Here is a 12,787-nt window from a genome sequence, read left to right on the forward strand (position 1 = left end):
CTCAAGTTTTATGTCCCAGTCCCCCAGCATCCCATAAAGCTAATTTCTGCTATAACGTGTGCTGGGTGGCAGGGCCTGATCCCACTCTCCCACCCTTGCCACCTGGCACAAGTCCTCCCCCCACCCCTCCCTCCAGGCTGCCTGGTGCATCCTGCTGGAGCTGAGCACAAGCAGCAGCCAGCAAGGTATGCCGGGTGGCCTGGGAAGCTTGCACCAGGCAGCAGGAATGGGAGGTCTGCATAGAAAGTAGGACTGGACCCTGCTGCCCAGCACAAACTCCCTGGGCTGCCTGGTGTGTCTTGCTGGCTGCGACTGGTGCCAGGCTGTGATGCGACATGCTGGGCAACATGACAGGGAAGAACCCATCTCACAGGCTTGAGACCAGGGTGGAGGGCTTCATCCCCTCCCAGCCCTCCCCTTCCATAGGCAATGGAAGGCTGGGGCTAAAGGGGCTCAGCCCTCTCAAACATGGGCTCTGGGAAGCTGCAATAGGGGGGAGGGTGAGCACACAGCTAGGATCGCAGCCCAGCATGAAGGGGAAGGGGCTGGGCGGGGGACGACACAGATCAAGGCCCCCACATTGAGGAAAGGAGTGGAGCACAGGTAGCGGCAGTGGCTCCAGTGAATGCGGCCCTGGCTGGGCTGGGTGGTGGGACTATCGGAGCCTTGTCCAGGGGCGCAGGGGGCTCCTGCCACTGCAGGCACCCTGACGGAGGCCCGGGGAGCACATGCCCCCCACCCCCCCAATCTACATGTGGGGTGGAGGCAGCTACTGCTGCAGGCTGTGCTTTGTGCGCTGCTGCAGTTACCCTGGGAGTGGCATGACGCCACGTGCCTGCTGCCACTGGGCTGTGCCAAGGGCTTTGCCTGTGCAACTCCAGAGGGCAGCAGCACACCAAGCGCAGTGCACAGCAACAGCCATCTCTGCCCTGCATGCAGATCAGGGGGGACATGCCCCCCTGGGCCTCTGCCAGGGTGCGTGCAGCTCCCAGCGCTCCTGGACAAGCTGTCCGGCCTCCAGTTGTCCCACCAGTCAGCCCAGCTGGGGCCTCACTCACCCCTGCCTGTGCCCCACTCCCTCCCTCACTGGGGGCCATGATCTGCCCCCACGTGGCCCTTTCCTCTCCCCCCTGCCCCTTCCATCACAGACTTACCTGCTCGGGGGGGGGAGGGGCGGGGAAGGAAGGCGTGGCGGAGCATGCATGCATACAGCCTCCCCAAATATTTTTTTTTTCTGCCTATGCCCCTTTCTGTTGTGCATTAGTGACTCATACTTACCCAGCCATGCAGGGTGAATCACACCCCTGCCTTCTGGCCTGGGTCAGTGCAGGTCTGCCTGCCTTCCCCAGTTAAACTGAACTGGCATTCAGGTTTTTATCGGTTCAATCTACACAGCTCAGAAAAACCTGCAAAGATTGAATCGATTCTGCCTTGGGCTTTTTGACTGTCTATTTTACCTTAGAGTCTACTGTTACAGACTGAGCAGACATCTATCTAGATCCAAGAAAAAATTGGAAAATGCTCAGAAAAACAATGGAGCCTTTCCATTGCTTAGTCAACATGACTCAGTTGACACATTCATAAATTGTTTTTGTTTTGTTTTGGAGTTGGAGATACTGGACATGGAGGCATGCCCAAAGTTGTCCTCTGGCATTATGAGGTTGTCAGTTACATCCTACATTGTACGGATAGTTCCTGAAGGAAAAAAAAACAAAGGTTGTTTAGAGGTTAATGGGGTTTCCCAGATGTATTGTCTATATTGGGCAGTAACACTTATGATTTAGTTCTTGCAATTATCTTAGAGTTCATGGTTTTATTAATCCTCACAAACTGCTCTTCTAGGATTCTTGGAAAGGACTGGGGCTGTTTATATGAACAACGATACTTGTATTGCTAGACACTTTGCAGAATTGGGGCCTATGTATTCAAAACTTGATTTCAGTTGCATAGCAGATGTTGTGCAATATATTGAGCTACTAGAGTAATTTTTAAAGAATATTAAATGAGTGGATGTTAATAAGTATATACTCATAGGATTTCTGTCACTAATTTTATTTTCAAAACCTTTTCTTTTCTTACACAAATTGACAGATGGAAACAGAGATTTCTTATCATTTTTATGTATTTTAGACATTAGTGCCACCTGAAGTTGCAATGATTTTTCATTCAGATGATCAGTTTTGAACAGGAATAATAATTCACGGTTCTAAATTTCTCTAAATTTACTCTGAGCCTAAGACGCATTGCAAAGCATTTAAAGCAACATTCAAATGCTAGATACTCAATTTTATGTGATTTTTATTAACTTACAAACGTACAACATCTTGTCAAATTATCAGGTTGTGTATAACCGGAATTTAACTTTTACTTTGGTTCTATAATGTTGTTAGACAGTAAGAAATTACATCTGTTAGTCCATTATCTTTAAATTCCTGGACATTTACAAACATGTAAATATATTTTAAACCAGAAAACTTGTGGAAAGTTACATATGCTGAAAAGTCCCTTTCCTTCATAAATATCTTTCAGTAGGAATGTACTCAAAGTAGTCCTCAAAAATTGGTTAGCCACTTTTTCAGAAGAAGTTTTTCAAGCACTAACATGCTTAACAGATGATGGTGATCATTACAAGAAACTTTTCTTTCTGAAATTTTTTTGCAGGAAATCCCACTATAAGACATTGCAGATTATAAAAAAGTGAGGATCCCTAAGATCATGAACCTAAGGACACTGCTTCAACACCTTTTACAGAAAAGGTCCCTAATGCTGTATTTTACAACATATGATCACAACTGTTCTTACATTTCACTGTGTAGTACATGGAAAAATTAAGATGCTTTGTGGCTCAGTATCTTAGCCAACATCTGCCGATTAGGAGGCAGTCCTTTTGGAACACGGTGCCTTTCTTCAAAGCTTGTTTCTACTTCACTTGGCCATGTGCGGTCAGGAGAAGGATTTGAAGCAGCAGGTGTTGATGTCTCTGTCATTCCATCATTACTTAACAATCCTGTAGACTCTTCATGTAAAAACCCAGCTTTATATTTGGGTAGATTCTTTTTTACATGCTTGCCTGAATTTCTCAGTTTACTTCTTTGCTTCTCAATTTCTGCATCATTTGCAATATTTGCAAAGGTTTTCAGTCTGTGTTTAAGTTCAGGTTCTGTTTCCTTTATAAACTGAGCTGCTAATGTTCTTCTACAGCACTTCTGTATGATTCTGGGAAGGGAGTTAAACATTTTTAGTCAGGGCATAACACTCCAGGGCAGAACAGATTCCTGTTGCACAATATGTCTCTACATTTATGACAAGTAGGTAAGGCCTCTCACCTGTGCAATTCAGATGTAGCCTAATCTTGCTGGTGGTTCTAGAACTAAGGCTTGACCTTAAGGTCAGTCTGCCAAATTTCTGTCTTGGATAGTGAAAAAAGTTGTTGCTCCAGGGTAGAGTTCTGCTGCCCTTTGTGCACCTACCTACATGACAGTTTTCCAGCTACATAAATGGTCTTTTGGCATTCACACACAGGATGTAATTCTAGTACCTGGGTAGTGTATATACTGAGTATGTTTAGTAGACTATGCCAGTGATTCTCATCCAGGGTGCCATGGCACCCTGGGTTGTCCCTAGATCCTTTGAAGGATGCCACAAGGTATGAGGAGATAAACAAGAAAGTGTGGGCTCAGGCTTGTCTCTGCCTGGATGATCCTCTACCCCCACTGTTTTGCCACTCTGCAAGGAGCACTGTAAAACTTTTGAAATAGGGTGTTGTTCAATTCACAAGCGTTCTGGTGGGGAACCTCAAATCCAGTGAGGGGTGTCTTGAGTCCCGGTTGAGAATCACTGGGCATGCACTGGCTGGGCACCTCTTCGGCTTTGTACACATACATAATGCAAATGCATAAAGGCTGTCCAATGGGTGGCCCACAGGCTGCATGTGGCCTGTGAAGAGTCAGTTTGCAGCCTTCAGTCTCCTGCCCAGCTACCACTCCCACCGCAGCAGCCAGAATCTCCAGGCTCAGATTCCCTTCTTGTTTTTACATTCTGCCCTGCTACCTGAGTGATGTGGAGCTGTGCAGCCTACAATCTGGGGAGCTTGGGAGGGAGCTGAAGGACATACATGTGGCACTGTGCAGGGAGTGGGGTGGGGGGAGGTGCAGTGCAGCGAGGGAGGTGGAGGAAGCCTCTGCATATGGTGTGATATATTACAGTGGGGGGATAGGAGACGAAATGTCTATAATGGCAGGGGAGGGGTACTGTGTATGTACAACATGATGGAGCATAAGGGAGGGGAAGAGGGAGTGGGAGCGGGAGCATCTGTGTGCTGCATGGATTGAGTTAGCAGAAGGGGGAACAGTGCCTGTGTATATAGCTTCAACTGCCACAGCCCCTAGCTGCTTAAATGTTAGACATCCCTGGCCTAAGTCATGAAGATTCAGCCAGACAAAAACCTGGGATTGGTGGGGGTGGGGCAGTTTGAGCAGCCAGAGTGAGAAATGGGGGGGGGGGGGACAATGAAACCAAGTGTGTGTGGCTCAATAAAATGGCCACGGCCTGGGAAGAATGCTGCCTGGGTTCTAGCTCACACCTTTATCCCCAGTAGGTCAGAAACTTCCCTAGTCTACTGCCCTCCATCCTCTTTCAAATGACTATTAGATGCAAGGAGCAGTAGTCTCCTTGTCTATCTCACTGCAAGACTGAGCCACATCCCTTTCCTGGCAGGCAGGCAGGATGGAGCTGGGTCATGCCCCTGTCTGCCCCACATGGCCAGGCCATGCTCCCTCCCTCTGAGGGGCTAAACTGGGGCCAAGTAATGTTCCCTTCCCCACCCCTACTTCCTGCAGGTCTGGGCCAAGCCCCCTTACCCTGCATGGCTGGATTGGGGCTGGGCTGCCTCCCCACCCACTCGGTGCTGCCAGATGGGACCTGTAGTGTCCACCCTGGATTGGGATACTGGATTGGATCCACTGGCTGGATCCAGTTCACAGAGGGACCTGGGCACTGCCCATCCAGCTTGCTGGCAAGAAAGGTTGAGCACCACTGACCTAGAGTACAAATATTCCTAGGGGGAACAGACTGCCTTCACAGCCTACCAGAGAAAGGGACTTCAGAGTGGTAAGGAGTTTCTCTCACTACTTTGTTCTTGCTCAGCAGGCTGGCCCCACATATTGGTGTAAAAAGTATTTCATGTATTCAGTGAGTTTGTCAAAGGCGCCAGAGGGTTCCATGTCCCACCCCACTACACCATTGTGGGATTATAGAGAGAAATAATAAAAAATGTCCCATGTTTAAAATGGTGCCTGACTTTGTGAGTAAAGCTACAGAATGGTAGTGCTAGGTCCCTCCTCCAGTACTTACCTGAGTAGTGACCAGTATGGAGAATTAGTCAGCATCCTTTTAAACCTCAGGGCTATCTTAGGAGCTACTCCTCAGTCGTGGTCTATGTTCCATTACTCCTTTCAGGTGGACGGTCCCCAAGTTGGAATGAAAAGCAGGCATGTCTGCCTCTGCCTCTTGTAAATAGTCATAGGTAGTACACCCACATGCACACGCACTCAGCAGTGGCAGATTTACTGTGAAACAAACCGTGTGGTGGCACAGGGCCCCCGATGACAGGGGGCCCTACCGCTGCTACTGCCACTGCATGGGGGTGGGGGCTGGCTCCCAGTCAGAGAGGTCGGGGCATCTCCCACATTTTGCATGTGCCCTCCCTCCTGCCCAGCAGGTTGTGGGCTTCTTCAGCCGTTCCATCTGGAAATTCCAGCCACCGCCTCTCCCCTGCGGCTGGTGTGTCGTGCTAATTCACATAGGGCCACACTATCCATAAATCCGCTACTGGCACTCACGAAAAAACTCACATGACTCCTAGAAGAAGAAGTCAGCATCTTGCAAGCAGCTAAGTTTTGTTAGTAAACATCTTTTTTTTAAGCACTAGGAGACATACACACACACATTGTTTTCTGCTCGCTTGAGGACATCATAATTTCCAAATGCTAAACTAAACTACTGCATAGCTCAGTGCATGTCGGCTTGCACGTGGAGCAGACTTAATTAATCTAGTCTGCTCCAACCTGCTAGATCCCAGCTCATTGCAGGACAAAAAGGTACATGTATAAATGCCTCTAGGTCCTGAAGCCTGAGCATGGCTGAAGTTCTTATTACCCTGTGGTGTTCAGCATTAGGTAAGATAAGAGCAGGCATGAGAGGTGCATTTGTACGACGGTCCCCAGGGAAAGATATAATGCTCCTCCTTGGGCCTCTGATATACATTACATTTAAGACACAATCAACAAGCTAATCACACCTTACTTAGTAACCTGGCCTCATGTGTAAATCAATTTAAGGCATAATAATACAGTAAATGAGCCACAAAGTAATTCTGCACATTATATGTAATAGATTTGTGGCTCATTTTTTATCATGCCTTAAAGTGAATAAATGGCCAGTTGGTGCTGGCCCATGGCAGATACCAACATTGGGATGGGTTTCAACACAGACAAGTGCAAGATGATGCACCTCGGGAGGAACAACCGGCACCATACCTACAGGTTGGGGAACTCCCCTCTTGTCAGCACGGAGGCGGAAAAGGATCTGGGGGTCATCATTGACTCCAAGATGAACATGGGCTGGCAGTGTGGGGAGGCAGCCAGGAAGGCCAACCGCACCTTGTCATGCATCCACAGATGCATCTCGAGTAGGTCCAAAGAGGTGATCCTTCCCCTCGATGCGGCACTGGTCAGGCCACAGCTGGAGTACTGCATCCAGTTCTGGGCACCACACTTCAAGAGGGATGTCGACAGCATGGAGAGGGTCCAGAGGCGGGCCACTCATATAATCAGGGGGTAGCAGGGCAGACCCTACGAGGAGAGGCTAGGGGACCTGAACCTGTTCAGCCTCCAAAAGAGAAGGCTGAGGGGGGATCTTGTGGCCTGTTATAAACTAGTCAGGGGGGATCAGCAGGCATTGAGGGAGTCCCTATTCCCCCGAGCACCGCCAGGAGTGACCAGGAATAACAGTCACAAGCTGGCAGAGGTAAGTTTAGGTTAGATATCAGGAGGCGCTACTTCACAGTCAGGGCGGCTAGGGTCTGGAACCAACTTCCAAGAGAAGTGGTGCAGGCTTCTACCCTGGGGGTGTGTAAGAGGAGGTTAGATGCACATCTTGCTGGGGTCATTTGACTCCAGTAGTCTTTCCTGCCATGGCAGGGGTCAGACTAGATGATCTACTCAGGTCCCTTCCGACCTGAGAAACTATAAACACAAAAGGAAACCTCATACGTTGGGGGAACCTAAGGTTGGTACAGAAGCAGTTATATCACTCAAATTCCATTCCCTGAAAGAATGAGGCCACTCTATCCAGACAGTTAAAATTCTTCTATAATCCTTCAGGCCAAAAGTATTTCCATTCTTTGGTAAAGAAAACACCAATGGAAGTAGTGCATCATCTAGGAATATGGTTATTTTAAGTGCAGTTCACAGAGAACAGCCCATAATATGCTCTTGAGATGCCAATCTCTGCTGTCTGTCCCCTACTTGCACATGCTGAAACAAGAAGCACAGTACTGAGGCCTGGGCATGCTGTATATATAGTGTATCTGGACTTCAGTAAGGCAGTCCAGCATGACTTTCTCTTAAACAAATTAGAAAAGTGTGGGCTAGATAAAGTGGCTATAAGGTAGAGAGGTGACTGGTTCAATAGCCACAAGCAAAGGGTGATTGTTAATGGGTCCATGTCAGAATGGCAGGAGGTTTTGAGTGGAATCTAACAGGAGTCTCCCTGGCCCAGTTCTGTTCAACGTGTTTATTAATGATTTGGATGCTGGCATAGAAAGCTTCTTGAGCAAGTCTGTGGATGACATGAAACTGGGAAGGATTGTGAACATATTGGAGGATGCAAGCACAATTCAGAAAGATCTTGAGATTGAACTTCATCCTGTTAACTCTAGTCCAACTTTCCAATGTGGACCAATGCAAAGTCGAATTGGTCTGGAGGAATAATCAAAAATACAAATATAAAGTGGGTGACACCTGGCTGAATAGCAGCTGTATGGAAGAGGATTGGGGAGTTTTGGTAGATCACAGACTCAATCTGAGTCTTCAGTGTGGTGCTGCCACACAAAAGATTTTGGGATGCAGCCATAGAAACATTAGGAGGGGAGGTGTTAGTGCCTCTCTACTCGGCACTGGTTAGGCTTCATCTGGAGTACTGCATGCAGTTCTGGACTACACATTTTTAAAAGGACGTGGAGAAGGTAGAGGGTCCAGAGTCGGGCAACAAAGATGATCAAGCACTTAGAAGGCAAGTCATATGAGGAGAGGGTGAAGGTGCTAGGCATGTTCAGCTTTAGAGAAGGTGTTTAACAGAGGACATGATAGCAGTCTTCAAAAACTTAAAGGACTACCATAAAAAAGAGGGAAAACATTTTGTCTCTTGCTATAGATAGGAGAACACAGATTTATAGCTTGGAGCTGCATAGTACCATATTTACTCAAATATGACAAGATTTTTTTCCCCAGTCAAACTAGGGGGAAATCCCCTCATCATACTTTGAAATATGAGGAAACCTCATTAAATACATTTCCTATTACTAAACTACTGCCAAAAGCAGGATACGTTCAGTAATGGAAACCAACTATGATGTTGATTAAATGCAGCCAATACTGAGCGTGACTATGAAACATGTGGCCCATATGGAGCAAACACTACAAATAGAAGCATGGAGCCACTGCTTAACCACTCAGGACAGTTGGTTACCAACACTCAGGAGAAAACTGAATTCCTGAGTGACTACTTTGCTTTGGTATTTCAGCAGACTAAGAGGAAAATCATACCAGATGAGGTTCAGAATGAGCATGGTGGGAATGACCGCCTTCCTACTGTTGATGTTGTGTTGGTACATGATCAGTTAGAAAAGTTAAGACATAAGTCAGCAGGACTGGATGAACTTCATCCGAGACTGCTGAAGGAGCCGGCCGAAGTCATCGCGGGACCTCTGGCGAAACTCTTCCAAAACTTGTGGCATTCAGGGGAGGTTCCTGAAGACTGAAAGATGGCCAATGTTGTGCCCATCTTCAAGAAGGGGAGGAAGAGAGGACCTGGGCAATTATAGGCCAATTAACCTAACATCTATCCTAAGGAAAATCCTGGAAAAAATCATCAAGGAGTCTATGTGTGATATGCATGCAGAAGGTAGGATTCTGAATGATGGCCAGCATGGCTACATTGTGGGCAGGTCTTTCTTAACTATCTCATCTCCTTCTTCAACCAGGTAACTCGCCACCTGGATAAGAGAGAGGAGGTCAACACTGTATATCTAGACTTCCAAAAGGCCTTTGATCTATTATCCCATGATGTTCTCCAGGGAAATTGCAGGATTGCAGACTTAACTGCTCAACTGTTAGGTGGGTAGGACCCACTGGTTGTGGGGTAGGACCCAGAGAGTTATAACGAACAGAACTGTGTTATCCTGGTGAGAAGTGCCAGTGATGTCCCTTGGAGGTCTGCGCTTGGTCCAGTGCTTTTCAACATCTTTTCAGTGATTTGGGGGGCGGGGAGTGAAAAGTTCACTGGCCAATTTGATGGACAACACCCAAGTTATGGGGTAGCATGGTCACGCTTGAAAATAGGCTGCAGATATAGGCAGAACTAGACAGGCTAGCAAGTTGAGCAGATTGGAACCAGAGGAAGTTTAACCTTGAGAAATGTAAAGTGCTCCATCTGGGGATGAATAATCCCCAACATACTCACAGGCTTGGTGGCACCAAACTGACTAGCCCCACGACTGAAAGGGACCTAGGGGTAATAATAGACCATAGTATGAATATGAGCCAACAGTGCGATGCTGTAGCCAGCAGGGCAAATAGTACTCTGTCATGCATGAACTGATGCATCTCAAACAAAACCAAGGAAGTGATTCTTCCATTTTACTCAGCATTGGTGAGACTGCAGCTGGAGTACTGTATCCAGTTCTGGGCACCACACTTCAACAAGGACGTGGAAAAGCTTGAGAGAGTCCAGAGAAGAGCCACCCGTATGATCAGAGACTTGTGTGGTAAACCATACAAGGAAAGGCTGAGGGACTTGGGCCTCTTCAGCCTCAAAAAGAGAAGACTGAGAGGGGACTTGGTAGGAGCTTACCACTATATCAGGGGAATACATCAAGGGCTCAGTGAACAACTGTTCATCAGGGCACCCTTGGAGAAAACCAGGAGTAATGGCCACAAACTCCTGGAAGACCATTTCAGGCTTAACACTAGGAAAAACTTCTTCAAAGTTATGGTGTCCAGACTGTGCAATACACTCCCTCCGGAAATGGTGCAATCACCTACCCTGAAAATCTTCAAGAGGAGACTGGATGGTCACGTCACTGGGGTCACCTGACCCCAGTTGTCTTTCCTGCCTAGTACAAGGGGACTGGACCCGATGATCTTGCAAGGTCCCTTCCAGTCCCTTACAATTTATGAATATATAGTGGGCCAGTGGCTGCCGCACCCATGGCTTTTTCTGTTCTCCCCCATACATGTCCCATCTTCTTAATGGTCTTTCTGCCAGGTAACAGCAGAAACATGCAGTTTTCCCTGCTCCATTGTCTTTTACAGAACATACTTGGAAAGTAAATATACACAAAGCTTTCCAAAGCTGGCATCCCCTAACTTCCTATGTCCCTAGCTTTGTACAGCTCTGTTTTGGCTACCTTTTTTCTTTTTCTTTCCCCACAAAAAAAACACATATCTTCCTCTGTACCCTCTTTATCTGTTGCCATAATGGTGGATACACCACTCCCATGTAAAGGATGATTGGCAAGAGCACCGTTTTCACTTTAGCCACTTTAGCCCTGAAAGATAATGTTTTACCACTCCATGATCCCAAGATGTGTCTCACTTTTATCTCTAACTTCTCCCAAGCCTTTATTCCTTTCTCTTCAGCATCCATGGGATTTCCCAAGATTGTGATTACACCCTCTACCACACACAGCCTGAACTTCCGTAAATTCTCCCAATTCCCTACACCTATCAACATACTTTTCATCTTATTTAATTTTGCCCCTGACACTTTTAAATTTTACTTTTTAATTTTGCCCCAGGGTGGATGCTATAAGGCCTAGTTCCTCTCCAGCCTGGCATCTTCCCAGTGAATGACAACAAGATGAGGAAGGGTTGATGCTATCCTCCAGCCACTTTCTGGTGTTGTTTTCTTGCCCATCGCAATTTGGATCTTTCATTTTAGATAGGGATCTGGTTCTGCTGAGTGATGGGTCTTGGCCTGTTGGAGGAATCTCTTTGTGGGGCTCTACTTTCCCTACACTTGACCCTTACCATTTCCTAGATGTTAACTCCATTCAGATATTCACTTGATTTTCTTCTTCTGGGGACCCAACTATAGGCCTTTCCTGGGTGGCTGGGGTCTGGGTCAGACCCTCCAAACTGATCCTTTGGGAGGCAGTGGGTCAATCAGTGGGCCAGGTCTTTCCCACACCACCATTCACATACAACTTGTGTATTTTCTTTAATGGACTAGTAGTCTCTGGGTAAGGAGACCCAAGTCAGTCTACCTAATTTGTCCATTGTATCACCAAGATTCCCTGGCCACTGTCCATTTTCCCATTCAGAGTTTGCTACCCCATATCAATTCCTTAGCCAATTCAAGTTCATTCCACTCTGCCTTTTTATCCAGGGGATGACACCTCCCCACCTCTTCCCCTCCCCCCACCCCCCACACTGCAGCGGCACTTTGACGGTCCAAAAACTGAACCAGAAAAGGAAAAAAAAAAAAAAGAACTTAACTTCATTCAGGTGGGGTTAATCCTTTTCCCCTTTTTATTAATTCCTTCTTGGGAAGCAACTGAGGCAAAAAATCAATTCAAGCCTCTTCCTGTCTTCTAGTCAGGGATGATTCCTCCTCATCAGTTTACACTATCAGTCCCTTCCCTGGCTGAATCAATAGCTGTGGGAAGAAGCTGGCTTGGGTTGTCACATTCCTGGGAGGCTGGGATACCAAGCCACACACCTCCCCGAGTCCTCAGGTCTTGTCCGTGGTCTTTCCTTCTGTACCCGGCAAGCTAGCCTCACAGCCTGTTGAGGATTTCAGTGTTTCTGGATGGTCCACAGACCACCCATGCCTATTGGCATGTGCCCTTCTCCTACAGTTAGCTGCCAGCAGCCACTGACCAGAGAGTCCTCCCCCATCTTTGCTTTGCAGATGCTTTTGTCTCTCTCCAGCTGCCCTTCTCCGGCACAGGAAGTCTTGTCCTGCTGTCCCCAGCCACCAATCCGGTAGAGCATTCACTCCAGAAGTGTGGTGTGGTGCTCTGGGCTCCAGCTGTGCTCCTTCTACCTCTTGGGGTAAGTGAAGGGTTATTATTATCCTTGGGGTTCTCTTTGCCCCTCAGCCTTTCCTTACACTCAGTATTCTTCAATACCCTCTCAACTGATACATTGTCCTGAGCCAGTATGTTCACATCATCCATGTATAATGTACATTTAACTTCTCCTTCTGGTATTTTCATACCACTTATCAACTTATCATAATTAATTCTCTGTCCAACTATTCCCTTTTTCACAAACAGCCTCTTTTCTACCTTGCATTTTATCACTGTTGTCTCCCTCTGAACTTTGTTTTTTTTCCCTCTTTCCCCCTGCTCTCTTCCCCCTTCCCTCCCCTGTTTTTCCTTTTGTCTTCCTTATCTCTACCCATTTACATTCTCACTGACATCCTACCACACTTTTAGTTTCTCTCATTCCTTGGAGTCTCAGACCAGCAGAGACTCCCTAAGCCTGACAAAGGGTGACTGTGC

General features: G+C 47.2%; 1 protein-coding gene across 1 annotated transcript in view; it reads right to left on the minus strand.

Moving 5' to 3' along the window:
- Positions 1 to 2,045: 2,045 nt before the first annotated feature.
- Positions 2,046 to 12,787, minus strand: part of LOC149864327 (uncharacterized) — a 93,671-nt gene continuing 82,929 nt past the window's right edge. The window contains exon 10 of the mRNA XM_090049431.1: positions 2,046 to 3,216. The gene's annotated coding sequence lies outside the window, so the exon portion shown is untranslated. The remainder of the gene's footprint in view (positions 3,217 to 12,787) is intronic.

Source organism: Crocodylus siamensis, chromosome 5 (genome assembly GCF_052110815.1).
Source record: "Crocodylus siamensis isolate JL-2025a chromosome 5, ASM5211081v1, whole genome shotgun sequence".
NCBI lineage: Eukaryota > Metazoa > Chordata > Crocodylia > Crocodylidae > Crocodylus > Crocodylus siamensis.